Source organism: Pipistrellus hanaki (genome assembly GCF_964339955.1).
Source record: "Pipistrellus hanaki genome assembly, chromosome: 20".
Taxonomy (NCBI): Eukaryota; Metazoa; Chordata; class Mammalia; order Chiroptera; family Vespertilionidae; genus Pipistrellus; species Pipistrellus hanaki.
The window spans coordinates 11,535,645-11,563,181 of record NC_140522.1 but is presented as its reverse complement, the minus strand read 5'-3'; the positions used below and the strand labels follow the sequence as shown (position 1 = coordinate 11,563,181).

The window sequence follows — 27,537 nt, the reverse complement described above, 5'->3', positions numbered from 1 at the left end:
TACTCTTGCATTGCTGTCTCTCATTTCGCCCACCCTGGTCCTGCCCGGGTGCCAGCCTTCTGTGCACAGCGCTGTTCTCGGACCAGTGTTCACCAAACTCACCGAGCTCCCGCCACGGTGGTGTCAGCGGTGCTTCAGCCCCCGGTCTCCGATCTGTGCTCAACCCCACAGCTCTGGACAGTGGGCTGCAGGCACCCATGTGCTGGGAGACGGATGGACCGGAAGTGATAGACGTGACCGGAAGTGATAGACGTGACCTCGTTTGGAAGGGTGACGGATGGACAGGAAGTGATAGATGTGACCTCGGGTGGAAGGGTGAAGTTGTCCTATGAAAACCAACCAGAGAGGGGACATTTCAGTTCTTCCTGGTAACCATGGAGCTCACAAATGAACTACAGTGCCTCAGTAGACTAGGACTTCTCATTCTGTTGGAATAGCAGTCTCTTGTCTTCTCTCGATCAGGGTGATGCAGGGACATGCAACCATGATTAGGTGACTCACTCAGTGCGACTGGCCGACGTGGGGACACCAGACTCACTCTCCTCGCTGTCTCACAGTGTGAATTCGCTCTCCTGGTGGATGGATGCGTTCAGGAAGCAGTGTTGGGAATAGCTGATTTAAACCAAAGCTCACTCGATCTCACCTTTAACACAGTTAATTCCCGGCGTCGGCTGTGGCCATAGAAATCTGAAATGAGGGGATTTGTTGCGTGCTCATACTCAGGGGTTCTCTCTGCTGCTGCTGTGGTCTTTGAGGAGGGTCCCCCGCGGCAGAGGTGCCTGAACAAGCAGTACCAGGGGAGTGCTGAGTGCTGAGCCCATATGTGGTTTATTAATTTCCGGGACTTGGGTGCCCATGGGCCCATGAGCAGGCACAAGGCCGGAGCTGGATCAGGACGGGTTCCAGGGGCCTGGACTCCTGTCAGGCAAACAGGGCTCCAGGCTGCTCAGCCCCGGAGCAGAGAGAGGGTTCTGGAAGCGGTGCATCTCACAGCATAATGTTTGTAAATTTTATTCAATTAATTTACAGCTGCAGGGCTCATGAGGCTGAAATGAAAGGTTTGTAAAGTTTCGATAGGGAGGCAGCCAAGCACTTTTGATGAGCAGGGATGTCTGGGAAATGAGTTGGCAGTAAAGCCAGAATAGCGGCTTTGAATTTCAGGAGGCCTGTTGGCATCCTGGTGCCCAGTTGATTAATGCCCATCCTTCCCACCTGTGATTGCAGGCACCTCTTCTCTCTGCGTCCTCTCCCCGGCAGCCTCTAACATCGGGAGGAGCATATTGTATGGTTAAGTCTCAGCAGCCGTGTTCTCAGAAGGCCGGGCTGACAAGTGGAATCTTTTTCTTCGTGGGCCCTTACCACATGCTCTTTCCCTTTTGTTATCAGGCTGTGGGCACTTTAAGAAGGTCTTTCTCCTTCTAAAGGGTGAGATGGCAGATGTCCCTTTACTCAGAGTTCAGGGCTGATCGATAGTCGTGGCTGACGGGTCACAGATAAGGGACGCAACACTGGTTTTCACGTAACATTAAATAGGCAGGAGTCTTCAGAATAATCTCATATTCATCACAGTTAAATATGAGTGTCTGCTGGTGAAAGGAAGCATCGCACCAAACCTCCGCAGGAAAACTCTCGCTTCAAGCAGGGTGCAGTGGCCTGATTAAGCTGCGCTGGAGGCCGTCTCACAGAGGAGGGCAGGAGGGAGGGCATGGGATGCTGAAGGACACAGGTGCCTTCACTGTGTCTTGTAACGTTTCATGTCATGGAGAGGAACATGCCAAGCAAATATGGAAGGCAAATAGGGAGAAATTGCTTTTGCACCTGGGAGTTGATTATATTATTCTTGCTAGTGTTTTTCAGACTGTCTCTGGTGAAAGACTTTTATTCCCTTTTTCTTTTTTAATCCACCATAGGCTGCTGTGTGGTCCTACTGACCCCTAACTAGCCTGCAGCCATGTGGTCCTACTGAGCCCCAACTACTAGCCTGCAGCCATGTGGTCCTACTGAGCCCCAGCTACTAGTCTGCAGCTTTGTGGTCCTACTGAGCCCCAGCTACTAGCCTGCACCTATGTGGTCCTACTGAGCCTCAACTAGCTTGCAACTCTGGCCCCAGGTGCCTCTTGTCACATGGGTTCATCAAGACCCCAGCCAGCCATGATCTCTCAGAGAGACAAGCCCATTGGTGGTGCCTTTGGATCTGAGCTTGTCACGTTTGTGAATTCTACCCCCCCCCCAACCCCTGCCCCCTTTACTTTAGTTCTTTCCTCCCTGTGGACCCAGGATGGAGTTCCTGGCCCATGGCACACTCTGAGGAGCCGTGCTTTAGCCTTTGCCAGAAATAATTCATAATGCAAGTGCTGTCATTTTGGAAATATTTATGTTTTCAAAGCTTTTCCCATTAGCTCATTTACCTAATCTGCTTCTTTGTCCCCAATGGGTCATTGTTTCATTTCCAGCATGTCTGGGTCTTGGGACTGTGCTGTGTGCTCTGAGAAACAGAGGCATGGCTGCTGGTAAACTATTGTTCTTGCCTGGGAGAGCTCGTTGTGCAATGAGGACAGCCTCACGCTGCAAACATTTCCTGTTTTGGAGCACTTGTTTTGCCTTAGGCTTTATCTTCGTTAGGGAATATTCCAAGATGTATAATTCACAGGCTTTTTTTGAGGAGTTTCTATTTTAAAGGGGACGGAGCTAAAGGTTCTGTGTGCCAGATCAGGTGTGAGGAGCCATGAGTTGTGATTGGCAGGCGGAAGGGTTTATGGAGAAGCTGGTTTGGACTGGCGCTTCTTGAAGGGTGAGTGGGGACTTTTCAGATGGACAAGAGGATAAAGTCAGAGGAACAGCTTGGGTAAGACTGGGGAGCTGTGGAGACCGGAGGATCGGAAGTGATCATTGATTGGCAATGATCGGGGTGATTCTAGAATGCACCAAGGAAGGGGATGTGAGGAAGGTGTAGGGTGGGACAGAATTGTAGGGCCTTTGGGAAGAATTTAGGACATGATCAGGTTTGTGGTTGGGGCTCAGATAGTGCAAAGAGTGGATTATTAAGGAGAGAGGCTGAAGGAAGAGAGTTTGTTAAAATAGTTGACGTGAGAGATGATAAAGATCTGCTTTGGGATTTAGGAGGTGCTATTAAATCTTAAGGACCATTCCTGAGGTGAGTGAAAGAGTGAGTGGAATGGGGACTAGAGAGGCTACATGAGGGTCAGGAGCTCATTAACATAGAGAAACTAAATCACAGAGGGTCACATTTCCCTGTGGTTGAAGATACAAATAATTTTGGCATCAAAGAGACAGAGAATAGGATGAATATCAATGGCCTTGATATTTTTAAAATAATTGAAGTTATTTCAGGAATGTGAGAAATACATTCAGAGTAAAAATTGAAATTGAGGACAATTAAAAAATCTTAAATCTGCCTTGGGGAATGGAATAGGGCATTTTTTATTACAGCAGCTAGAAACTTAGACTTACCATTTTATCATTCACGTCTGTAGCTCTCACATTTGAACTTCACACATTCATTCATTCTTCAGTATTTTTTTTTTAAATTGGATTTTTAAAAAAATATATTTTATTGATTTTGTACAGAGAGGAAGGGAGAGAGATAGAGAGCTAGAAACATCGATGAGAGAGAGTCATCGATCAGCTGCCTCTTGCACACCCCCTACTGGGGATATGCCCGCAACCAAGGTACATGCCCTTGACCGGAATCAGTCCCTTCAGTCCCCAAGCCGACACTCTATCCATTGAGCCAAACCGGTTTCGGCTCATTCTTCAGTATTTGTTGCAGGCTGACCATGTGGGAAGCATTGGATTATGAGCTGGGGACAGAGGGCTGCACGGAGGAGCTCACAGCTAACTGGAGGACAGGCTGTTTGACATGGTAGAGGTCTGGACAGGCACGCTCACAGGACAGATGGCTAAGCTTGCTGATAAGGCTGTGGGGCCATGAAAGACATCAGAGGAAATGAACTTTGAGAGTAGTTTTAAGAGTTGAGTACATGTTAAGTAACAGAAGTAAGAGGGACCTTCCAAGAAGTGGGGAATGTGGAGGTTAGAGCGGTAATCTGGGGCCAGATTTTATTTTTATAAATACATTTTTATAGAGAGAAAACAGAGAGAGATAAAAACATCAATTAGAAACATCACCATCCATCTGCTGCCTCCTGCTCGCCCCCTGCTGGGGATCACGCTTACAACCTGGGCATGTGCCCTGACCAGGAATTGAACCAGCAACTTCCTGGTGCAGGGTTAACACTCAACCACTGAACTACACTGTCCAGGCTGGGGCCCAATTCTTAAAGGTCCAGGATTACCTGGTTGGGTGAAAGATTTAGGTCAAGGAGTTAACTAACGAAATTTAGGTTCCACTAGATCTTGCTGGCCACGTTCTAACCTGAAAGGGCAGACTTGGGGAGACACCTCAGTGGTTCGCCCAAGAAGTGATTGGGATCTGAACCAGATAAGCAATATCAGGATAGTCAAAGGAGTTAATGTTAGAGCTATTGAGGAGGAAAATGCTTGAGACAGAGATTGGCCCAGGTCAGAAAGTGAGAGAGAAGGAAGGAGTGGGCGATGATACCAGGTCAAGTGTAAGCTATCTGACTGGTGGGACCATCACTAAGGGCCTGGACATCCATGTCGAGAAGATAGGTGATGAGTTCAGCTTTAGACACAATGCGAGACATTGGAGATGTTGGCAGATAGCTAGTGCTCATGCGCAGAGGGAAGTGGAGATGTTGGAGCCAGAGAGGACAGGCTAGGAGTTAACAGGACTAGATGGCTTAACTGATCCTGAGGGGTCTTCCCAGGCTGGACAATGAGCGTTTCAAACACATCATTTGAATGTGTCATTCTTTAGATAAAGTCTACCAGCAGCCATAGAAGAGAGGAAGTAGGCCTCATTCAGGGACTTAGCCTCTATGGACAAAGGAAGTCAGTTTTAGTGTAACTCGCTGGTTGGTGTTTCTCTCTTGCTTCTGTATGAGGCAGAGTGTCAAGTGTAAAGGAGAAAACCGGGGAGCTATGTCTTTCTATGAGTTTTTCACTTGAAGAAATTAAAAATAAAAAATAAAAAAGTAAACATTCAGCCAAAACAGGTTTGGCTCAGTGGATAGAGCATTGGCCTGCAGACTGACGGGTCCTGGGTTCGGTTCCGGTCAAGGGCATGTACCTTGGTTGTGGGCACATCCCCGGTAGGAGGTGTGTAAGAGGCAGCTGATCGATGATTCTCTCTCATTGATGTTTCTAGCTCTCTATCCCTCTCTTCCTCTCTGTAAAAACTCAATAAAATATACAAAAAATGTAAATATTCAATAATTTGAGAATAGGAACAACATAACATAATTTACACATAAAATACCATTGTAAGTGTACAATTAAATAAATTTAAAAAAATTTATTCAAGCTATATTTTTAAAGTATGAAAATATAGTTATAAACTAGGATTTTAGGTGCTGTGTGATGATTTAGAGCACATGTGTCAAACACAAGGCCCGCGGGCCAAATCCAGCCCGCCAGGCCTTGCAATGTGACCCGCACCGCGCTGTCATCACTGCACTCCACTGTCAGTTTATGACATTGTCAGTTTATGACTGTTCAGTAAACCATTCGGCCCGCGATTTAGGCTGGATTTTAGATTTTGGCCCCTTCTCTGATTGAGTTCGACACCCCTAATTTAGAGAAAGGTAAAAGTACTACAAGCAGCATTTAATCAGAGAAATTCCCTGCTACTTTGAAGGTTGTGAGGATGAGAGTGGCCGAGAGGTACGGAGTGCCATTTTGTGCCACTTGCTGTGTCGGAAGAGGCAGGGGTATATAGGCAGTCTGGCACTGTTTTAAAGCAGCGGTCTTCAAACTACGGCCCGCAGGCCACATGCGGCCCGCAGAGGAGTCTGATCCTGCCCACCAGGTTTTTTGGGCAGTGAGCGCAGCCGAGGTGTTACAGTAGGAATTAGTAGTTCATATAGTCCGGCCCTCCAGCTCTCTGAGGGACCGTGATCTGGCCCCCACTTTAAAAAGTTTGAGGACGCCTGGTAAAGTTTGTAAAGGGTAATACCCTGTCTTCACTAAGCCACCGATACAGAAAGGACGCGGTCATGTTTGGTCCAGTTGGCTGACTTCGGCATTTGACTGGAAGATGGAGCGTTGCACTAGCATTGCAGTTATTTCTGCTTCAGACTCAACCATATTGCATTTGGCTGCCGGTGAGTAGGAGTATAATGCTAATCAGAACCAACCCCAGCCTCTCAAGCGACATTTGACGGAACCTCCCGTCCTATATGAACGCCATTAGGGACTGACGCTTTTTAGCTTCTTTGCTTCAGCATAAGAGCCTGGCCTATAAGTTAAAAGGTAGTTTTTCTTGGTCTTGTTTTATTTTGTTTCATTTTCTACCCCCAAAGCTTGTTTCTCCCCAGGATCACGTCTGTAAGACTCATGAACGAGCAGGCGCATGGAGATTAGACGCTCACTAGATGTCACAGACCATCCTAAGGAAAGGCGGTTGGATGCATTGTGGGTGTTCCTCTGAGGGTTCCGTTCCCTGTCTCAGGGGGTCCCTGTGTGAGGACACTCACACCTGCAAGAAATAAAACTGGGATAGCTAACCTGCTCATAGCCCAGTGAGTGGGGTCCTCCCCCATAGGGGGTGGGGACAACCTCTAACACTGAGCCATACCCCTAGGTGTGCTTGTTGTACTCTGAGCCAGGCTGTCCAGTCCTCGGGGCAGCAGCAGCGTGGGGGCAGGAAGCGAAGGACTCTGGTGTCAATGGGACTGACCTGGGTTGGTGCTCGCTGTGCTGAGAAGGCCGCCGAGCCCTGAGGGACTCGAGAACCGGTGATCTAGCTCCTCACCCTGGCGCAGAGGGAGCTACCGTTGGCACGTGTCTCCTGATGTTTTCCGTAGCAACCTGGCCCCTCACGCCAATGAAATCTCTCCACATTTCCGCCCTGCCTGCTGAGGTTAGGCGGATCCAACATTAACCCCAGTGACACCCTTAGGGAGGGCGATGTGGCAGGTAAACGTGAACTGATGCTGGCACAGATGGATAGATGTCATTGTTCCTGGCAATCACCCACTCCGGTGTTCCCTCCCACTGGCCTGGGGAACCGAGCTGCTTATCTGCGCCGGCCTGTCCAGAAATACTTACCAAGCAGCGTGCTGTTAACAGGTACTTAACGATTTAATCAGGAAGGGACGGCTCCAGATTTCTGATGAGGTAATGGGACTTGGCATTGAACAAGTTAATTAGAATTGGAAAGCGCTATTAAAAGGCCACGAGAAGGTCTTTCATGAAACTCTTGAATACGCTTCAGACTGAAGAGCTTATTAAATTATGCTAAGGGTGTTTTTTCCCCTTTCCCTTTAAATTACCCATTAGGCTCATCTAATCAGCTTCCCGAATGTTGCTGCAGATGAAATTATTATGAACATCATAATTGTTGGAATTTATCTTTTCCCCTGCAATTGTCAGGGAGTCGGTGTTCAATAGACAGTAGTTTTTCTTAGCCCTCCCGAGACTAAACCGGAATCCATTTTGGATTTTCTCTCCATCTTTTTGAGTTTAAAACTATTATTCTGGATAGTGGAGATGTGCTTAGTGCCCAGTTTGGGGCCCAGACGATGCTGTGTGGGGCTGCAGTAGTGGGGGAGGGAGGCACGTGGTGCAGGTCTACCTGTGTCCACTCAGTTATGTCACTCAGACTGATAGAAGGTGTACAAGGCTTCGGTTGGACAGTCAGAATCCTGTTCGCTCGGGGACATGGAAGGTATACATGAAAACCATTTATACAGCTCCATTCTCATTCAGGTGTGATGTTTCTCCTGGCCAATATGCTGAGTATTTATTTCTTTGTTAAAAGCATTTGCATCGTAAGACATTTTCAACAGCTCTTATGATCAGGCTAGTTGGTAAAAATGGACATTGTGTGCAGTCTACTGGTAGAAAGCACTGGTTGTTAAGGGGGGAAAAAAGTGTTCCTAGCTTTCCAGGAAGTATTGGGAATGATCCCTTCTTTAAGCCGCAGATGATATCTGCCTGTCAGAGAAAGAAGTTACGAAGCCAGCTCACTTAAAAGAAGGTTAAATGAAAGAAGACGTCTTAAAGATGCTGCATAATGGTACATGCTCAGTACAATTTTTCTCCTTCCCTTACTTTATCTTTCTTGATTCCTCTTTCCTGCCCACGTGCTCTGCAAACACATGAGGAGTTTCATAAAGTGTGTTAGCTTAAGTTGTGCATCTTATGGTGAAGAGGTCTTCCTCAGAAAGAGCTTGAAAATGTTCCACTTGTCTCTTCAGTTTGTAGGAGACCTTTTGCCACTGAGTATCTCACACGTGCCCTGCCCCATCAGCCTGGTTTTTTTTTTAATATGTTTTATTGATTTTTTACAGAGAGGAAGAGAGAGGGATAGAGAGTTAGAAACATCGATGTGAGAGAATCATCGATCAGCTGCCTCCTGCACACCCCCTACTGGGGATGTGCCCACAACCAAGTACATGCCCTTGATCGGAATCGAACCTGGGACCCTTCAGTCCGCAGGCCGACGCTCTATCCACTGAGCCAAACCGGTTTCGGCTCAGCCCTAGTTTTAGTGCCAGTGATTTGTGTGCTTTGTCCCGGTGCCAGGCCTCTCTCCCGGGTGCTGACCCAGGCTGGGGGGCTGGCCTGCAGCTCTGGGTGCTTCTCGGGCCGGGTGCTGTTCTCGGATGTGTCTGCGTAGCGGCAAGCTTCACGTTGCAAACTGACCTAACAGACTCGTCCCTGATTATTTGGAAATGCTCCGCAGCCTCCAGGAGGGGGAGGTGAGCGAGGGTCTCGACAGGAGCTGTCAGTCTCGTCCTCGCCACCCAGGCCTCTGATGGACGCACGCCGGGCTCACCCCGGAGGCCGCACATGGAAATGAATTCTCAGTCACGTCTAGTTGTTCCCAGTGGCCAGAATCTACTTAGAAGGAAATCCATGATAATGCCTCTGTGGTTATACCTAGTGTCTACGCAGACTTATTTTTGTAGAGTAGGTTACATTTATGCCATCCCTCTTTTTGTGTTCTGCAATACCCACACTGATTTTATACACCACACATTCGTATTTATTTATGTAAAATTAGACCTTGCGTCAGCACACAGATTAATGCACTTGTCATAACAAACTCTGATTGAAAGTGGATGAGACTGAGGCATTCTGGGTTCTCTGTGTATTGCTTCAAAGGTATAATAGTACTGAATTACCTTTCCCTATAAAACACGCCCATACAAATGGCCTCATGCTTATTACCATCAAGAATAAAGAGTAGCCAAAACCAGTTTGGCTCAGTGGATAGAGCGTGGGCCTGCGGACTGAAAGGTCCCAGGTTCGATTCCGGTCAAGGACCTGTACCTTGGTTGCGGGCACATCCCCAGTAGGGGGTGTGCAAGAGGCAGCTGATCGATGACTCTCTCTCATCTATGTTTCTAACTCTCTATCTCTCTCCCTTCCTCTCTGTAAAAAATTAATAAAATATGTTAAAAATAAATAAATAAATAAAGAGGCAGGAGCAAAGGGTGCTGATGGCACTGCCACCCAGTGCTCCTCAGCGAATGTGGGAGGGAGAGGCCCCTCAGGGCGTCTGTGGGAACCCCGCCTCCTCGAGGAGCTGCACACTGTCTGGTGGTTCTGCTGCTTCTGCTGCGTTTCGCTGCTGCTCTGAGTCTGTAATCACCGCTCACGTTTCCACTGCAGCCGTAGATTTGCTTCCAGAGCTGGGGGTTTTGAAGGCGCCCCTTCATCGTGTTTGTCCTCGTCACACAGCTGTCTGCGACAGACACCTCCCTCCTCCCAGTGCGCTCTGCTGTGGGTGCGAAACCCATGTCCCGTTTGCCGTGCAGCTGGGTGTCCCTGTTCTCGGATGTGTCTGCGTAGCGGCAAGCTTCACGTTGCAAACTGACCTAACAGACTCGTCCCTGATTATTTGGAAATGCGCCCGTAGCCTCCAGGAGGGGGAGGTGAGCGAGGGTCTTGTCGCCTCCTGTTCAGCTCCTGGCAGCGCGTTGTAATGGGGCAGGTCTCAGACTGGATCGCGCACACACATATGGGCATTGTCAACCGCCCCCCTGGCACGCGGCCTGCTTTGCAGCGCTCGGAAGCCCCAGCTCTGTCCTTTAGGTATCCAGCAGGCACCTCACAAGCAGCCGTTCCCTTGAAGCAGATGAGTAGAGTCTTAGTTTCAGGATTCAGCTGCAACCTAGGTAGACAAAAATCCATATGGGTTCCATCATACTTAGGGCCTTTAAGAAGAGTATGATGGCCAAAACCGGTTTGGCTCAGTAGATAGAGCTTTGGCCTGCGGACTGAAAGGTCCCAAGTTCCATTCCGGTCAAGGGCATGTACCTTGGTTGAGGGTACATTCCCCAGTGGGGTGTGTGCAAGGGGCGGCTGATGGATGATTCTCTCTCATCGATGTTTCTAACTCTCTATCCTTCTCCCTCTCTGTAAAAAATCAATAAAAAATATATTTTTAAAAAAAGAAGAGTATGCTGGAGGGGGTCCATATAATTTACTATTTAAATGAGCATACCTCTGAGAACGAAAGGGGGGGCCAGGATAAGTGGTGCCAACTGGGACCCTACTAAGGACTTTGAGCCCCATGGCTACTCCAGCCTCAGCACACCGGACCTTGAGACCCTGTTCCCAGGCCCTCTGAGCTTTGTAAGTCCCGTATCTTTTTAAAAATACATATATATTTTATTGATTTTTTACAGAAAGAAAGAGAGAGTTAGAAACATCTTTGAGAGAGAATCATCAATCAGCTACCTCCTGTACACCCCTTACTGGGGATGCAAGATACATGCCCTTGACTGGAATCAAACCCGGGACCTTTCAGTCCGCAGGCCGATGCTCTATCCACTGAGCCAAACCGGTTTCGGCAAGTCCCGTATCTTAAACACCCATCGTCCCACGGAGGAACAGTCATTTCTATCACCCACAATGCAAATTAACCAACCTTTTCAGGTTGACCAAAGGAAAGGATTAGGGTGTGCCAGATAATAACTAAGCATTCCTGGAATAATCCCTCCTGAGGGCACCTGAAATATTACCCAACATTGGGATGTGCATGGAACTCACAAAACACATAAATCACCCTGCAGGCACTCTGTATTGGAGTACTTAAAAGTTACTGCACACACCATCACAGCGCCTCTGCCCGAGGCTAAAATCCAGTGTTTTTTTAAAGAGGAAAATGCAATATTCTATATTGAGAATAAAACCCAGGTAGGCACAGCATTTAGCGACAGTTTGAACTTTTATGTATTCTTCTGAGTCCTCTAACTATAAAACGTTAATGTGTATCGTTAGGGGTAAAATAGTGTGCGCTAAAGAATATGGATAGTCACTGATAACTTGTAATTATTTACTAGACTTTTAAGGTAAATAATTCAATAGTAGCACCATGGGATCAATAGTCAGCCTGCCGAATGAAGAATGCAATCGATTAACATTCTTGGTTGCCACTGATAGAGCAGTAACAATTTACCTTTCCTATATCCTGCAGGCTTCTATGGAGAAAGTATATAAAGTATATCTTTCTTAAGGCATCAAACTATATTTTTTTAAAAATATATACAGATGTCTGATCGTCATACAAATGCAGAGTGAGCACACATCATGAGTTCATTTGCCTAATCAGCGTCCAAATCCACAGGATGGGAAAGCCCAGTCCCCCATATTCCAGAATGATGTGCCTGTAGGCACAGTGCTGGAGTAAGATTTGTAAGTTGAGTGTTCCATTATAGGACAAAACCCTTTATCTCTCTTTTTAAAAAAATATATTTTATTGATTTTCCACAGAGAGGAAGGGAGAAGGATAGAGAGTCAGAAACATTGATCAGCCGCCGCTTGCACACCCCCACTGGGGATGTGCCTGCAACCAAGGCACATGCCCCTGACCGGAATCGAACCTGGGACCCTTCAGTCTGCAGGCCGATGCTCTATCCACTGAGCCAAACCGGTTTTGGCAAAACCCTTTATCTCTACACATTTAGCTCCCACACTAGACTGTAGTCTTCTTGGGGTGGTACTTGGTAGGGCTCAGCTTTGTATTCCTGCTTGTTGGCACAGACTTGGGCACAAAATAGATTCTCAAACAATATTGTCAGCAAACGATGAAGCTTTCTCACCCAGAGTTCAACACACTTTCCAGTGCAATTCACCGCCTATCAAGTAAGGCCCGAGTTCTCTAGCTTAGCATCAAGACCCACACTTACAGATAGAGAATTTTCTCACAGCTTTCACCTGTGCTCCCTGTGTGCTCCTGCCTACCGGGTACCGGGCTACACACCTTCCCCCAAAATGTGCTACACTCGCTGGTCTCCCATGTCTAATTGGGTTCCCACCTTCCTCTCACCTCCGAAATACTCAGCAAGGACCAACTCCTCCTGATTCTCCAGCTGGAAAGATATTTCCTCCTTTGTGCTTCCCTAAACAGTCGCCTATGTTACATATATTTGCCTGTGTAGCTTATACATTTTACTTAAGTCTTAAAGGATAAGGTCCATCTTATTCATCCTTATATTCAGCTATATCTGCCAAAGAATAATCCTTCAATAAATACTGTGCTGCAATAGATGACTTAAAATAGACTTGCTTTGCAGCAAAGCATTTGTGTGTATGTGTGTGTGCTTACCCCAACCAAAGGAAAGATTATTGAATAATTTATCCTAGCTTGACCATGAAATAGGAAGCTGGTTGAAGCAGCTCAAAAAAAAAAAAAAAAAAAAAAAAAAAAGCCAAAAAGGGGAAGTGACTGACATAACTTAGACTTATTTTTTTTAAATATTTTGACCAATACCATTTATGTTCTTACTAGAGGCCCAGTGCACGAAATTCATGCATGGTGCGTGTGTGTGTGTGTGTGTGTCCCTCAGCCCATCCTGCACCCTCTACAATCTGGTATCCCTCTCACAATCCAGGACTGCTGGCTCCCAACCGCTCGCCTGCCTGCCTGCCTGCCGGATTGTTCCTTACTGCTTCTGCCTGCCAGCCTTATCACCCCCTAACCACTCCCCTGCCAGCCTGATTGACGCCTAACTGCTCCCCTGCTGACCTGATTGCTTCTAACTGACCTCCTCTGCAGGCCTGGTCACCCCCAACTGCTGTTCTCTGCTAGCCTGGTTACCCCTAACTGCCCTCCCCTGCCAGCCTGGTTGCCGCCAACTGACCTTCCCTCCTGGCCATGTTATGGTGGCCATCTTTTGTCCACATGGGGGTGGCCATCTTGTGTGTTGGAGTGATGGTCAATTTGCATATTACCTCTTTATCATAATGGATATTATTAGTTTATATATTAATCAGCCATACAGTAAAGTGTAATATTTTGAACTTTTAAAAAAGCCCAGTGAGTTACATTAAATTAAACTTGATTCTGCCCTGGAGAAAGTGGGCTGCTTTAGAAAGACACTGAATCTAACTAAGCACTTACTTCCCTGTGTGCTGGGTGTTTCCATCGGCACCCGTTTCCGTGTGAGTGGGTGAGGGGGTAACACTGAAGAGCCATTGCTGAGCTCAGCGATTTCCCCCTGGTGTGCCGCAGGATTTTAGGGATTAGTTTATGTGCGGGCGATGGAAAAGGTTGCCCTTTGCCGGCCAAGCTGAATGGGTAGCAAGGGAAGCCCAGCTCAGTAGGTTCTTCTCATTGCTTCAGCTTCTCTCTCCTCCCTGGGATTGTGAATGGAGCAGACAGCCAGACCAGAGATGGACTTGGACTTGGGGTTTTTTGCCTTTTAGTGTCTTCTTTCTATGCTTTCATTCTTCTCTAATTGAATGAAATACAGGAAAGTAAAACATCGTAATTGACTTCCTTGTTTTGTACATGTTGAAATCTGTCCATGTATCTCACACTACTTAGCAAATGAACACATTGGCAAGGAAGTGACGAGATAATTGCTGGCTGAGACTGTAATAGCATTTCCAAAAGTATTTCTCTGAGTAACTCTCCCGTGTGTTGGGACCCAGGGAAAGTGCTTGGGAAACGTACTGGGTAGGCCCTGGGGGCCCAGTGTGCGCTGTGTATTGAAGGATGCGGAGTTCTGCTCTAAACGTGTTAAACTTTGCTTATCCCAGTGCTGCTCAGACTTCCACGACGTTAGAACACATTTTTCAAATAACACGTCTGTGTCCAGTCAGCTGGGGATACGCTGGACGGGTGGCTCACACACAAATATTTCTCAGATTTCTGAGTCTGGAGTCCGAGAAGCCCCACCCCTCGGCGCTAATAGAGTCAGTGTCCGGTGAGGGCCATGCCTGGGCTGCATGTTGCTGCCTCTCGCTGTGTCCTCACATGGCAGAGGAAGAGATCAGGGTGTCATCTTTTGTTAAACATTTTAATGACATTTATTGGGGTGACATTGGATTGTACAATCATGTAGGTTTCAAGTGTCCGTCTCTATGACACACGATCTGTATGTTGCATTGCGTGTGCACCACCCAAAGGTCATCTTCCATCACCATGTATTTGCCCCTTACCCTGTACCCCTCTCCCCCTTCCCTCCATCACTACCACACCACCTGGACTCACCCCATCTTTTCTCGTAACCCTTCTTATAAAGAAACGAATCCCACTGGGACCTGATCTCCTCCCCGAAGCCTCACTTCCAGATACCGTCTCAGTGGGGTCAGGGATGTGGCTGGTGCGTTTTGTAGAGACACAAACATTGAGTCCATAGCAAGCTATTTGGGAAATGCTGCTTTATTTACTATGATTATTTTAATTTTTAGCTCTACCATTTTACTACTTGTTTCCTGTTTGTCCTGTCTTGTTCTTTTTTTTTTTTTTTTAATATATTTTATTGATTTTTTACAGAAAGGAAGGGAGAGAGATAGAGAGCTAGAAACGTCGATGAGAGAGAAACATCGACCAGCTGCCTCTTGCACACCCCCTACTGGGGATGTGCCCGCAACCAACATACATGCCCTTGACCGGAATCGAACCCGGGACCTTTCAGTCCACAGACCGACGCTCTACCACTGAGCCAAACCGGCTTCGGCCTGTCTTGTTCTTTTGTTCTCATGTTTTTCCTTGTTTTCCTTCCTTGAGCTAATTGGGGAAAACAATTATTGGATATTATCTTTTGGCTGTCTGGCTATACCTGTTTGTATTCTTTTTTGTGGTTTTTCTAGGGAGTATAATTCACACACTTCAGTTTTTACAGGTTACTTAGAGTTAATATTTCACTATTGCATGTAAAATGAAGAATGCATTTGTCTTTATAGTGTTGTGTGTATTATATTTGCCCACCTTAAGAAATCTCACAATTCAGTGTTTTACTTTTTTGACTAAATAGCCATGTATTTTGAGGAAATGCAGAGGAGAAACAAGTCCTTTAGGGTCACCCACACATGTCCCATTTCCAGTGGCCCGTCTTCTCCCTCTGGCGCCATTGCCCTTCGGCCTGGAGAGCTTCCTGCGGCCCTCACTCCTGGAGGCCTCAGGTCTGCAGGCAGTGATCCTCTTGGTTTTTGTTTAAAGGAAAATGTCTTTATTTTGCTTTCATTCTTGGAGAGTTTTTGCTAGATACAGAGTCGTGGGTTGACAGGCGTTTTTCTCCTCTCAGTTTTAGTTTTCTGTTGTTGCTGTACCGAATTACCCAAAGCTCCGTGGTGCACATGGAACGGATTTCCATCTGACAGCTCTGGAAGCCACGGGCCACGGGCTCACATCACGGAGCTGCAGGGCTGTTCCTCCAGGGCTCTGGGGGAACCTGCTTTCTGGCTTCTTCAGCTTCCAAAGGCACCTGCCTGTCCTCTCTCCCTCCCTCCCTCCCTCCTCCCTCCCTCCCTTCCTCCCTTCTAAAATGTATTTTTACTAGATGCCCCTTGCAGGAAGATTTCTGCAGTAGGGCTTCCTGCTGTGGTCTCTGCTGCCCTGCCTGCTTCTCTCCCTTCTCCCTGCCCCACCTGCTTCCCTGCCTTCTCGGCTGCCCCACTTGCTTGCTTCTCTGCAGCTTCGCTCCCTTCTGTAGTGCTTGGCTTCTTTCTACACTGTCTTCAGTCTTCATTCTGGCCTGGGCATGCAAATTTACCACCATCTTGGTTGGGTTAATTTGCATAGCCACCCTGATTGACTGGTGGGCGTGGCTTGTGGATGTAGTGAAAATACAGTCAATTTGTATGGGTTTTTTTTTTTTTTATCATCAGATAGGATTGATTTCAGAGAGGAAAGGAGAGGGGGAGAGAGAGATAGAATCATCAATGATGAGAGAGAATCATTGATTGGCTGCCTCCTGCACGCCCCCCACTGGGGATCGAACCTGCATGATCAGAATAGAGCCTAGGACCCTTCAGTCCATAGGCCGATGTTCTATCCACTGAGCCAAACCAGCCAGGGCTGCCTGCCTTTCTAACTTCATGGCCCCATCATGAAGGCCAGCAGTGCCCAGCTGATCACTTCTCTTGTTTCTATAGCACCCCATTTTCTATACATCTATAACATCTTTGCTTTCACTCACTAATATGTCTTATATATCTTTTCATGTTTATGTCACACAGATCATACATTTCATTGTCTCTACTCCATTGTTTCTGCAGTTACAGTTCATTTATCCTGTGGTAATCTCCTAGGAAACCCTTCCACTGGTATTCTTAATTTAAGCTTTAAAGCCTTATTGTTTTAGAGACTACTTACTTGAAATTTGTGATAATTGGGCCGAGAATAGAATTAAAATTTATGGTTGCCAATTAAAAACTTAAAAGAAATTTTTTTTTCTAATTAAGAGATAAATAGCTTTCAAGCACTGGTTTAGAATGTGGCAATTACACATAAATTTTTATCTATTTTTCATTATCTAACAGTAGCTTGTTCTGCTTACGATGTGCATTTGAAGGCAATAAAAAGTACACGCCATTAAACTGATTCCACAGTCAGATTTGTCACCAATTAGGAGCCTGCCTTTGTGGATTTATACACAATCATTACCGTCCCATTTTTCTACCACTTCACTTGGTTCTGGAAGAACTCTGCCTTCTGAGTAGAGTTCTGACATTCGCTGGGGGAGGAATTCCCCACTGGGTGAGGAGCTGACACTGGGTGTTTGTGGGAGGGGACACAGGACTTTCTCTCCTGGTGTTCTAGTGGCCTGGAGCGTTTGTCATTTTGGATGCCAATTTCAAAAGATAATATGAGAGTGAATAAAGGGGGTGTCAGCAAAGTCTTTATAGATTGGTACAGAAATGCCCAGATGTATTTCTGGTTAAACATCAGGGAAGTTTATTGGGCCCAATGAATATTAAATACTGCTTTCTCTTTCTACCTCTTTAAGAATTAAATTCACCTGTGGCATCTCTGCTCTTCTTATACAAAGAGGTAAGGTGAGTGCATTGGTCTAGCCCCCAGAAGAGAAGGAGAAAGGAAGGAAGAGGACCCCAGAGATAAGCCATAACCATGGACTTTATACTTGCCAGTTTCCACTGGGCAGGTTCCCTGTGCCTCTTTGGTGGTGCCAAGTGCCTCTCTGCCTTGGAAGTGGATAGGAAGGGCAGGGCCTGAGCATCGCTCAGAACATGGATCCTCTCTCGGAGCACAGATTCAGGCCTAAGGAGTGGCTCCCACACCGTGGGCATGCCTCACCAAAGGAGAGCTTGCGGACACCGTGATTGCCTTCTCTTCACAGTGGAGGCCACACGTAGTGAGGATTGGTGGTATATATACTAGAGGCCCAATGCACAAAGATTTGTGCAAGAATAGGCCTTCCTTTCCCTGGCTGCCAGCACTGCCTTCACGCCAGCCTGGAGCCGCTTTCCGCCTCTCGCCTTGTCACATCAATTTGCATATTCCCTCCTTATTGGCTGTGGGCACTGCCATATTTGTTTTTGAGTTACTGTCAATTTGCATAATCCATCTTTATTAGATAGGACTAGAGGCCCAATGCACAAAATTCATACAAGGGCCTTAGCCCCGGCCCCTGCCTGCTCGGCGATGGCCAGGGCCCTCTGCTGCCTCTGCCTCACCCACTGCAGCTTTGTCCAGAAGGAAGGGCGTCCAGTAGGACCTCATGGTTCATAGGCGATGCTCAATAACTGAGCCATGCCAGCCAGGCAAGAATGCTGAGGACTAGTTCAGAAGCAACAGAGCAGCTCTGCACACATTGGAACTGGACTGCAATGAGTTGAAAGCAGCGTGATGAGAAGCGTGAGGTGCTGTCTTTTGGGATTAAAATGCATCTTTCTCTTTTGTGTTGGCTTTGTTTCTTGATTTGAGATTGTGTTTATTTGTTTGGCTTATAATGATTATGAATATAATACATGCATTTAGGGACTTGTCTTATATTTCATTTCTGGCAACATTTTTGTTCTTAAATGTTTTGCACGGTTTATTTGCAAAAACAAATAACCCATCATTGTAGGTTAGCAGATTAACATCTGCAGACACACCTGCTTTCCAGGTTTTTATCTAATTTTAGGAGCATAATTACCATGGCAGCATTCTTTTGTCTTACGTGAAAGGTGGTGGATTTTAACGTTGAGTTGAAGGTATCTGGCATGAAGCTTTCCTTAAACAGAAGACAATTTGCACAACTGTAGCAAATCCTCCCAGTTTGTTGTCTTTTATTATAAATGAAAACATTTTGACTTAGGCATTTCTGTTTCCAAACTTTTCTTTTTGTGGCAAAACAAGATGAGGCAGCTACAATGTCATGATGAAGAACACAAGGTCCAGAGCCAGACTGCCTTGCTGTGTGGCTTTGGGAAGCGAATGCTCATCTCTGGGCCGCAGTGGCAGTGTCTAAACCACGGAGATAACAAATCCAAATGGCGTTCTATGCGGGTGGTCACCACCGCTTTATTCTCAGATGGGAACTACCTTGTTCTGTGTGCGAATGTACCCAGCTGGGTGATTCTTCTGCTTCCCGCGTTGGATTGGGTGGTTTGTTTTTTGTAAGGAGATCACCTTTTCACTCGGAGACAGTGGGTGCACCGTGCGTGGAAGGCATTGACCCTTTCCCTGCTGGAGCCCCGTGGGGTCTTTCTGGGTGGTGACTGCAAATGCATGGCTTTCTGCCAGCAAAACTGGCTCCCTCCCCCCAGAGCCACGTACTGATTCCGCATAAGCATTTGTTTGGCTTGTTTCTACCCTGTTTCCCCAAAAATAAGACAGTGCTTTATATTAATTTTTGCTCCCAAAGATGCACTAGGTCTTATTTTCAGGGGATGTCTTATTTTTCCATGAAGAAGAATACGGTACACATTTATTGTTAAATGAAAATAAAGGAAATTTATTACCTGTATACGGTGCGGTAGTACGGTAGTTGTCAACACAAAGCAGACAAACTGTGAATCCTACAGTATCAAGAATTTACTCTTTTATTCAATGACAATCATGTCATCATCTTCTGGGACATCATCATAACAATCCAATTCCTGAATTTCCTGGTGAATTTCTTGTGACTCCATTTCTTTCAGAATCAGTGGACCAAATCTCTCATGTTTAGCCTAGGGGAGGCCTTATTTTCAGGGGGATGCCTTATATTTCACTCAGAAGGAAACCTGTAATTAGGTCTTATTTTCGGAGGATGTCTTATTTTCAGAGAAACACGTTATAAGAGTGGTATTTATTATTGTGTTTTTTATTAGTATAGCAGGAATAAGTGCCTGTGTAGCTCATTACTGCTGACAGGATACTTATGTGCATTATTGCAGTTTTGGTGGACAAGGGAACTGTGGTTTGGGGTTTGACTGGCTGACAGTACTCGGGTAGCAAGTATGTGGCACACCGGCTCCGTCTCTTAGCTCTGCTCGTCCACACCCTTGCAAGCTCCCTCCCAGTCATCTCCTCCTCCTCACCATTGCATGATCAGCAAATACTTAGTTTTGCTTTATTCTTACTTTTGACTTTTCTTTTTCAATTGTTTGTGGAATCAGAATAGATTTTTTTTATGCAAATGGAATGAATAAAACATAGATTAGAAGGCAGCAAATCATATTCATTTAATAAAGGCAAAATGACATGACACCGCTTGGGTGTTCTTTTTTTGCTGACCTATAGCTTCATTCCCAGTGTCTAGACTTCAGAGTCTGCATTTAAACACAAGACATAGAAACAAAATCATCTGGAACTGATTTTTTCGCACTAAACACTTCTGTGTGATCCTGGGTCTCAGGAGGCTCTGCCCTCCAACCACGCCTCCAGATGAAAATCACTTAATCCACCAAGAAACCCTGAACTGGCCTTAACGGGTTTTCTAAGCAGTCACCATTTTGGATTCACGTAAGTTGAAAATTGACTGGCTACTTGCAATCCACACATTCCTTCTCGTAGACCCTCCGCAGTGCCCATCGCCCACGTGCTGGCAGCTCTGGCGAAGGAAAAGGGCCCTGGAGTGCGAGCCGTGGTCCCTGTGGGCCTGCTGCTCCTGGGATGCGGATGGAGCTGCATCTCTCCTGGCCCAGCATGCACAGCGGCATCACCTAAGCTCCAGTCCCTCTCCGGGCTGTCGTAGGCATTTGCTTTTCACTCCAGTGAAATTAGAGAATAGATTTAAGTCAGGTTATTTGTCGCTTTACGTGTCTAGTGAAAACGAGGTCGCTTGCTAGACTCACGTCCAGAAGCATTTTGTCCTTCTTTATGGAATTGAGCTCCGGGACGGCGTTGGGGAGTGGGGGAGGGTGGGCTTTTTTTTTTACCACGAGGCTGGAGTCTGCTGAACAATGTTAAGTTTTAGAATCCGAAGAGACTTTTCAAATCCTGACACACCAGGTGATAAAACGCAGATGCCCTCCCCAGCCCCTATGCTGCTAGAAGTTTCTCTGTAGTCACAGAGCTAGAGGGAGGGGAAAGGATAGAGGTGGGGAGGAATGGGGTGAGTAAGTGCTTGGCTTACTTGCTGATCAGATAGTCCCAGCTCAGAACATGCGCTAATTAAGAGCACAACCGTTCCCCTCACCGCCTGTCTGGTATGTAGACAAATGTGGGCTCTGTGGAACCGGCTCTGTATTGGAGCCGACTGTGTTTAGGGTGTAGTTTACTTGGTTTCTGATGATCATCATGATCTTGAGGCACACTTAGTTCGCCTCCTTCTTCGGGGTCAATGGGCATGGACCTGCGTCGTCCAAATGGCTGTCATAGTGACCCCAAAGGTAAGGTGACCAGATCGTCCTGCTTTTGGTGGGACAGTCCTGACTTCTAACAATTTTTCCTGTGTCCCACGGTGTTTTAAAAATGTCCCGATTTTTGGAAAGATTGGAAAGATTCTTTCCAAATATCAGGACTTTTTTTAAAATGCCTCGGGAGGTGGAAAAAGTGTTAGAAATTGGGACTGTCCCGCCAAAAGCAGGACAATCTGGTCACCTTACAAAGGCCTCTACCAACTCTTACTCACCAGAACTTGTGTTACTATAGACGCTCTCTCTCCAAAAGTGCTAATTCAAAGGAAGATTATTCTTGCTAAAGGAAAAGTACAAAACTCCGTCCTTCTGCTCTCCCACCCCAGACTTTAATTATAAAAGCACTATCACAGCAGATAGTAAACCTTAAATATTTAACATTTTGCCCAGCGGGGAGACAGCAGCACTTAAAGCAACATGCAATTATACTAAAACATTTACTTGTCTCTGACCCAGGAAGGTCTGCCTTGGTGCTTTAAGATAATAGAGTCTGCCCTGCCCACCCTGTGGGAGCTAATGAATTAGCATAAATACCTGTGAGTAGGTTAAACACACACAGTGTGACAGATAACAGCATAAGGACAACTTTAAACATTTAACAAGGGTTTTACAGTCTTGATCCATCAGATGTTCAAGAAAATATTTTCTTGTAAATTTACAGCTCAGCTCAGATTTTACAGAGCAGCTTACACTGCACTGTCTCTTCCCTCATGGCTCATTGCCAGGTCATTGCCAACCGGTTTCAAACTGGTTGTATTTATTTATTTATTTAAAAATATATTTTATTGATTTTTTTACAGAGAGGAAGGGAGAGAGATAGAGAGCTAGAAAGGTCGATGAGAGAGAAACATTGACCAGCTGCCTCTTGCACACCCCCAACCGGGGATGTGCCCGCAACCAATGTACATGCCCTTGACAGGAATCAAACCTGGGACCCTTCAGTCCGCAGACACTCTACCACTGAGCCAAACTGGTTTAGGCTGGTCGTACTTATTTAGATGTGGTGGAAATGTTGGACTTCAGTGAGCCAAAACTTACCTTTAACTGTTTGTAAAAAAGTGATTTGAAAATTAACAGTAAGGTAAAAAATATTGCTGATTATTATCCTACATGAAATAAATTTTCACATGCTCCCTAAAGTGTCTTGATTATATTCTAATTGTTGAGAAGCAAATTACAAATCTATTAATTCATTTAAGATAAGTCTCTAGGATGTCCACTAAGCAATCATGAATTAACCCAGGTTGCCTTACTGTCTTTGTTGAGATAAATTCAACCGAATTGCTTTTAAATTTCAGATCTTTAGTTCAAGTTTTCATCCTGGAAATCAAATTAATTATATTCATTACTAAATTTAGATGTTTATATGGTGATGAGCTTTAAAGCTTCTTCAGGATTTTTGGCATCGCTGCATGTACCTTCCTCTATGCTCCCATTTCCTTGAGGTTATTTGTTAGGAATTTTATAAAGCACATTAATGAACATTGTCTTCTGTCCTGAAGTTTCTAAAACAAAAACAGATATAGAGGAGAAAAAAATAAAATAAAAACTTGGGTTAAAGAAGAAATAAAGGACGTCCGTAAGAGGTAGACAGTCTTGTGATGATGGAGAAAGGGCTGGGAACAGAGGAGGCATGAAGTTCCTTGAGGGCAATAGCCGCACTGACTTTCACTGGCACTGTGGCTGGTGCTGTCCTCCTGGAGTCGGAGAAGACAGGCCGCCTGTGTGACCAGCCCCCAGTGACAGCCCGGCACTGACACTCCGCACTTCGCTGGGTGATAACGTGTCGCCGCATTCAGAACGCCTGTGTGACCCGCTGGGCGAGGACCGCCGATAGCTTTTACTTCGTCCCCAGACGTCACCCCGGAGCCTTTCCCTCTGCTGGTTTGTTCGGATTCATTCCACTGTCATCAGTCATAGAGAGCCCCGAGCACGACTATGTACTGAGGCCTCTGATCGCTTCTGTGAATCCTCCAAACTGGGGGTGAGACGTGGGTCAAATGTTAAAAATCGGGACTGTCCCGCCAAAAGCGGGCCGTCTGGTCACCTTAGTCTTGGGCCCCGCCTAACAGTGATCTCTTGATATAGTGGCTCCCCCCACACAGAGATAAAGAGGAGCAGGTGTGGGGACAGGAGCAGTGATAAGTTTTGCAACATAATTCTAGTATTATTTTATTAGAGTCATTTTGAGCTAACACTCAATTATTCACTATACATTGCCTCTTAAAATTAACAGTGCAATCAAAAATTTCCAACATAGGTTCATTAAGTCATTGGGCACATACTTATTAAAAACCTTATTGAGTGTTAGGAACTGGTTATATCTTTTACAGGCCTTCTCTGTGCGTAAGAATAAGGGCTAGAGTTCAAAGAGGTTATCATTTCCTGGGAATATAAGACATTTGCCTTTGAAAATTAAATAGCATTCATTTCAGAAATGGAATATTTCCCTGTCCAGTATTTTTGTCACCGAAGAAAACAAAGCCCTGCGTGTCCTTGCGGTAGTTCGCAGCAAGAGGACCAGCATGTGCCATTGGGAAGTGGTGCTTCATTCAGAAAGCACTCAGCGCCTCAGGCTCCTGTCACTCGGGCAGCCTTCTCCTCTGCTGGTGTCACACGTGCTTACACCGAGACACGGAGCCTTCCACGGGCTCCGAAGTACATCCTGGTGCCACTCTGGAGACGTGCCCTGAATTCTGCACATCGTTTTCAAGATACTCAGATATTGGTTTAGTTCTAAGAGCAATGAACTTAACTACTTCTAACTTGAAAGTGTTTCTATTGTGGTAGGATATTTACAATTATTCAATTTGTTTAGTCTTTCTCTTCCCCAAGTGACTGTCTTAGTGTCCCCGACTCTGCTACTTTGGAAACCTAGGAACCACCTAGCTTGACTATGACATCATCATACCCAAAGGATCTCTTCCCTTTCTCGTTTGCTTTTACCGCTAGTGGTTTGGTAGAAAGATGTGAATTTGAGCAGCCAAATGGGTATCTTTGTTAAGTATACTAGTAAGAAACATTATAAAAATACATTATTATACTTGAAGTCCTTCTCTATACCACATGATTTTGAAATTTTCCAGTAAATTTTTATTGTTTTCCTATAGAACAGCAAAATGTTTCTATGTGGCCCTCCAGACAATTAGCTGTTATCCTTGGCATCAAAAGCCTTCCTCATGTGTATTCCTACTGGCTTTTCAAAAGTAATCTTCTAAGTTTTTGAGAAAGAGTAAAATTTTTATTTCCCTAGAAAGAAAAAGGCAGGGGAAGACCCAGTTCTGCCAAAGAGAATGAATCCTTTACTCTTTAATGAGAGAATGTGCTACTTGGGGTTACTGATTGAGATTTGCTTCTATCATTCGTTGCTTCCATCGTACATTTTTCATGTGGAAACTCTTAGAAGAACAGTAGAGTGTAGAAGGGAGTGAGGGAAGGAGGGAGGGACAGAAGGGAAGAAAGAGGGAAGGAGGAAGGGAAGGAAGGAAGGAGAACTCGAACCACTCCCTAAGAAGCTGCCTTTTCCTTCTTCCTTTTTGCATGGAACCTCCTATCTTCAGTACCTACATAGTACAGGTGGACATTATGGAGAGTTTATGATGTCCTCAGTGTTATATTAAGTGTATCTTACTTAATATATGTAACATGAAATTTGCCATTTTATTACACTTGGGGATACCATCTCCCTATGCAGTATAAGAAGCCACATATAACTTTTGACTCCCCCAAAACTTAAGTTGTCCCTCAGTATCTGCAGGGCATTGGTTCCAGGACCCTGCAGATCCCCAAATCCATGAATGCTCAAGTCATCTACATAAAATGGTGTAGATCGACGCATGCAGTCAGCCAGTGCTCTGCATCCATGGTCTTCCAACCTTAGATCAAAAACAGTATAGGCATTCACTGTTAAAAAACAGTCAGGGGCCGTGGCTGGTGTCTCAATGGTTAGAGCGTCTGCCCATCGAAGGGTCATCAGTTCAATTCCTGGTCAAGGCCTTGTACCTGCGTTGCAGGTTCACATCCTGCACCCAATTGGGGTGCATGTGGGAGGCAATGTTGATCTGTATCTCTCTCACATGAATGTTTCTCTTCTCTCTCTTCCTCCCTTCTAATCTCTCTGAAAAGCAATGGAAAAAAATCTCCTTAGGTGAGGATTAACACACACATAAGTCAGCATGTAAGTGGACCGTGCAGTTCAAACCCATGTTGTATTAAGAAAACTGTGACACAGAATCTTTTGAGAGCAACGGAATATTCTATGGTTTCATGGGTGTGTGAAACTGTCAGAACTCATCCAATTATTACACAGATTAACTTAACTGTAAAAAATTATTGCTCAATAAAATTGCTAAGAGAGAAAAAGACACCCGAAAATGACCAAGACCCTAATTTATGCCTCTCCTCCCGCTGTCCTCTACTTCCTCCTGCCGTCCTCTACTTCCTTCTGTAGGCCCAGCATGTTGCTCCCTGCCTGGGAAGCAGGAGGGAAGAGGAGCCACTCATTTGTTCAGCAAATCTGTGGGAGCACCATGGCACCTGTTCCCGCGGTAACACTGAGCACTGCAGGTTATGGTGAGGAGTAAGGACTGGCATGATGGAGGATCTTACCTAGGTCCCACTGAGAGCAGCCCGTAGTAGCCCGTGGAGCTCAACGTGCAACGCGTGTCTGCGGGCCGTAGTCTTCACAGATGGGCACTGCAAACATGTCCTCCCTCCCGTGGCCGCACCAGGCCTACATACATGAGCGGAAGGGATAGGGTGCAAAGCCATGACCACTGTGTGTTATCCATCAAAACCATCTGTGTGGCAAGCAGGCGCTTCTGCTCACACGTGAGGACCTCTCGTCACAGAGTTGGAAGCTTTGTTTTCGGAATGCCTCCATCCTCAGCTCAACAGCTGCACACTAAGCCAAGGGCACGAGCCCAGACTTGCTTCCCAGGTCCCATGTTACATGTAGTAAAATGTATGTAACATGGAATTTGCCACTTTAATTAATTTTAAATACACAGTTCAGCTGCATTCATGACATTCCCGATGTTGTGCCGCCATCATCTCTAGCAGCGGTTTCCTCACCGCAAATAGAAACTCGTGACTTGTTATCCTCTGTCCCCCAGCCTCTGGTAAGCTCTCTCTATCTTCTTTCTCTGTGAATCTCCCCATTTCACATCCTTCGTGTAAGTGGAATCATGTTCATGCTTTTGTGTCTGACGTTTCTCTCAGCATGATGTTTTCAAGGCTTTTCCACGTGGTAGCGATACCGTTCATAACCTGGTTATGATTAACAGGAAAGGAGCAAAGGGGAGACGGGATAATACAAGCATGTCCTTTATACAGCTCAGTGTTTAGAAGGAAATGATTTTAATAAACCTGCCTTTATAATTAATTATTCGAGGTGTTTGTGTATATCTTGGGGGGACACCCTATCTATGAACTAAGTGGATAGCTATATCCATGGATAGATCTTCAGCCTCCATCTCAGATTCACAGTGGACTTGCTCATCATTAGAGAGTCATGCCAGGATTATTTCTGAAATGCATTTTAATTAACTTAGATTTTTTTCTCTCTCTCTTGTCTATGTCATCTAGACATCACCAAGCAGAAAGTAAGTCTTGGACTATCGGCATCACTTAGGAAGTCCACAGAATCCCCCAAAGTTGTCTAAGTCATTGCCATCCCATTGATACGTTGTTGGTCACCTGACCATTACCATCCCCTGCCTGTGCGGCCCCAGGACATGGCAGACGTGGATGCCACTGGTTAAAAGTTGTCTGGAACGTTAGTTGTCCCTAATGGTTCTTTCTCCCTCCCTTTGAAGGACAAGAGAAACGAATGGGCTGTTTTATAACCCTCTTCCACCCTCTGATCTTCAGAGAGGAGAATGTTGAAAGGCACAGTGCAGCTGCTTTATGTTGCCGTTTATAATCTAATTAAACGTATTTTATCCAGATCATTATGGACTTCATTAGAGCTGGGCTTCTCATAAAAAAGATGATGAGTTAGATTTATGCAGACTCATCTGGGTCTTTTAAATTTTGTGATCCGGCAGTGCCGGATGAAAAAAAAAAATCCAGTCTGCCCATCTGATTGAGTTGGGTCATTTATTTTTGGAAAGTTCTTGCTTCCAATTTTGCTCACTTTTTGTGAGCATACAATTTTCAGAATGATTAATAAGTGAAGTGTGTGGTTTCAGAGAGAGTACCAGTTGGGAATGATGCTCAGCCTTGTTAGAAGCCTATATATATCATTTGAACATACTGTACATATGGGGAATAAAATTCTAAAGTAATTGGCATAATCTAGGTCAAATGAGATGAAATTTTGCTTGCTGTGATTTTTGTACTGGAGAGTGAATTAGCTTTATGGTTTTCAGTTTAATTGCTAATTTTTTTCTAAGGTCAGGA

The 27,537-nt window shown here is 45.6% G+C and overlaps 1 protein-coding gene across 2 annotated transcripts in view; it reads left to right on the top strand.

The window, feature by feature from the left end:
• SMYD3 (SET and MYND domain containing 3) overlaps positions 1 to 27,537 on the top strand; it is a 457,100-nt gene that overhangs the window by 290,719 nt on the left and 138,844 nt on the right. Inside the window, exon 1 of one of the 2 annotated variants that reach the window (XM_084868940.1) lies at positions 2,773 to 2,791. The exons of the other annotated variant lie outside the window; for it this stretch is intronic. The gene's annotated coding sequence lies outside the window, so the exon portion shown is untranslated. Of the gene's footprint in view, positions 1 to 2,772; positions 2,792 to 27,537 lie in introns of those variants that run through there. 2 annotated transcript variants of the gene reach the window in all.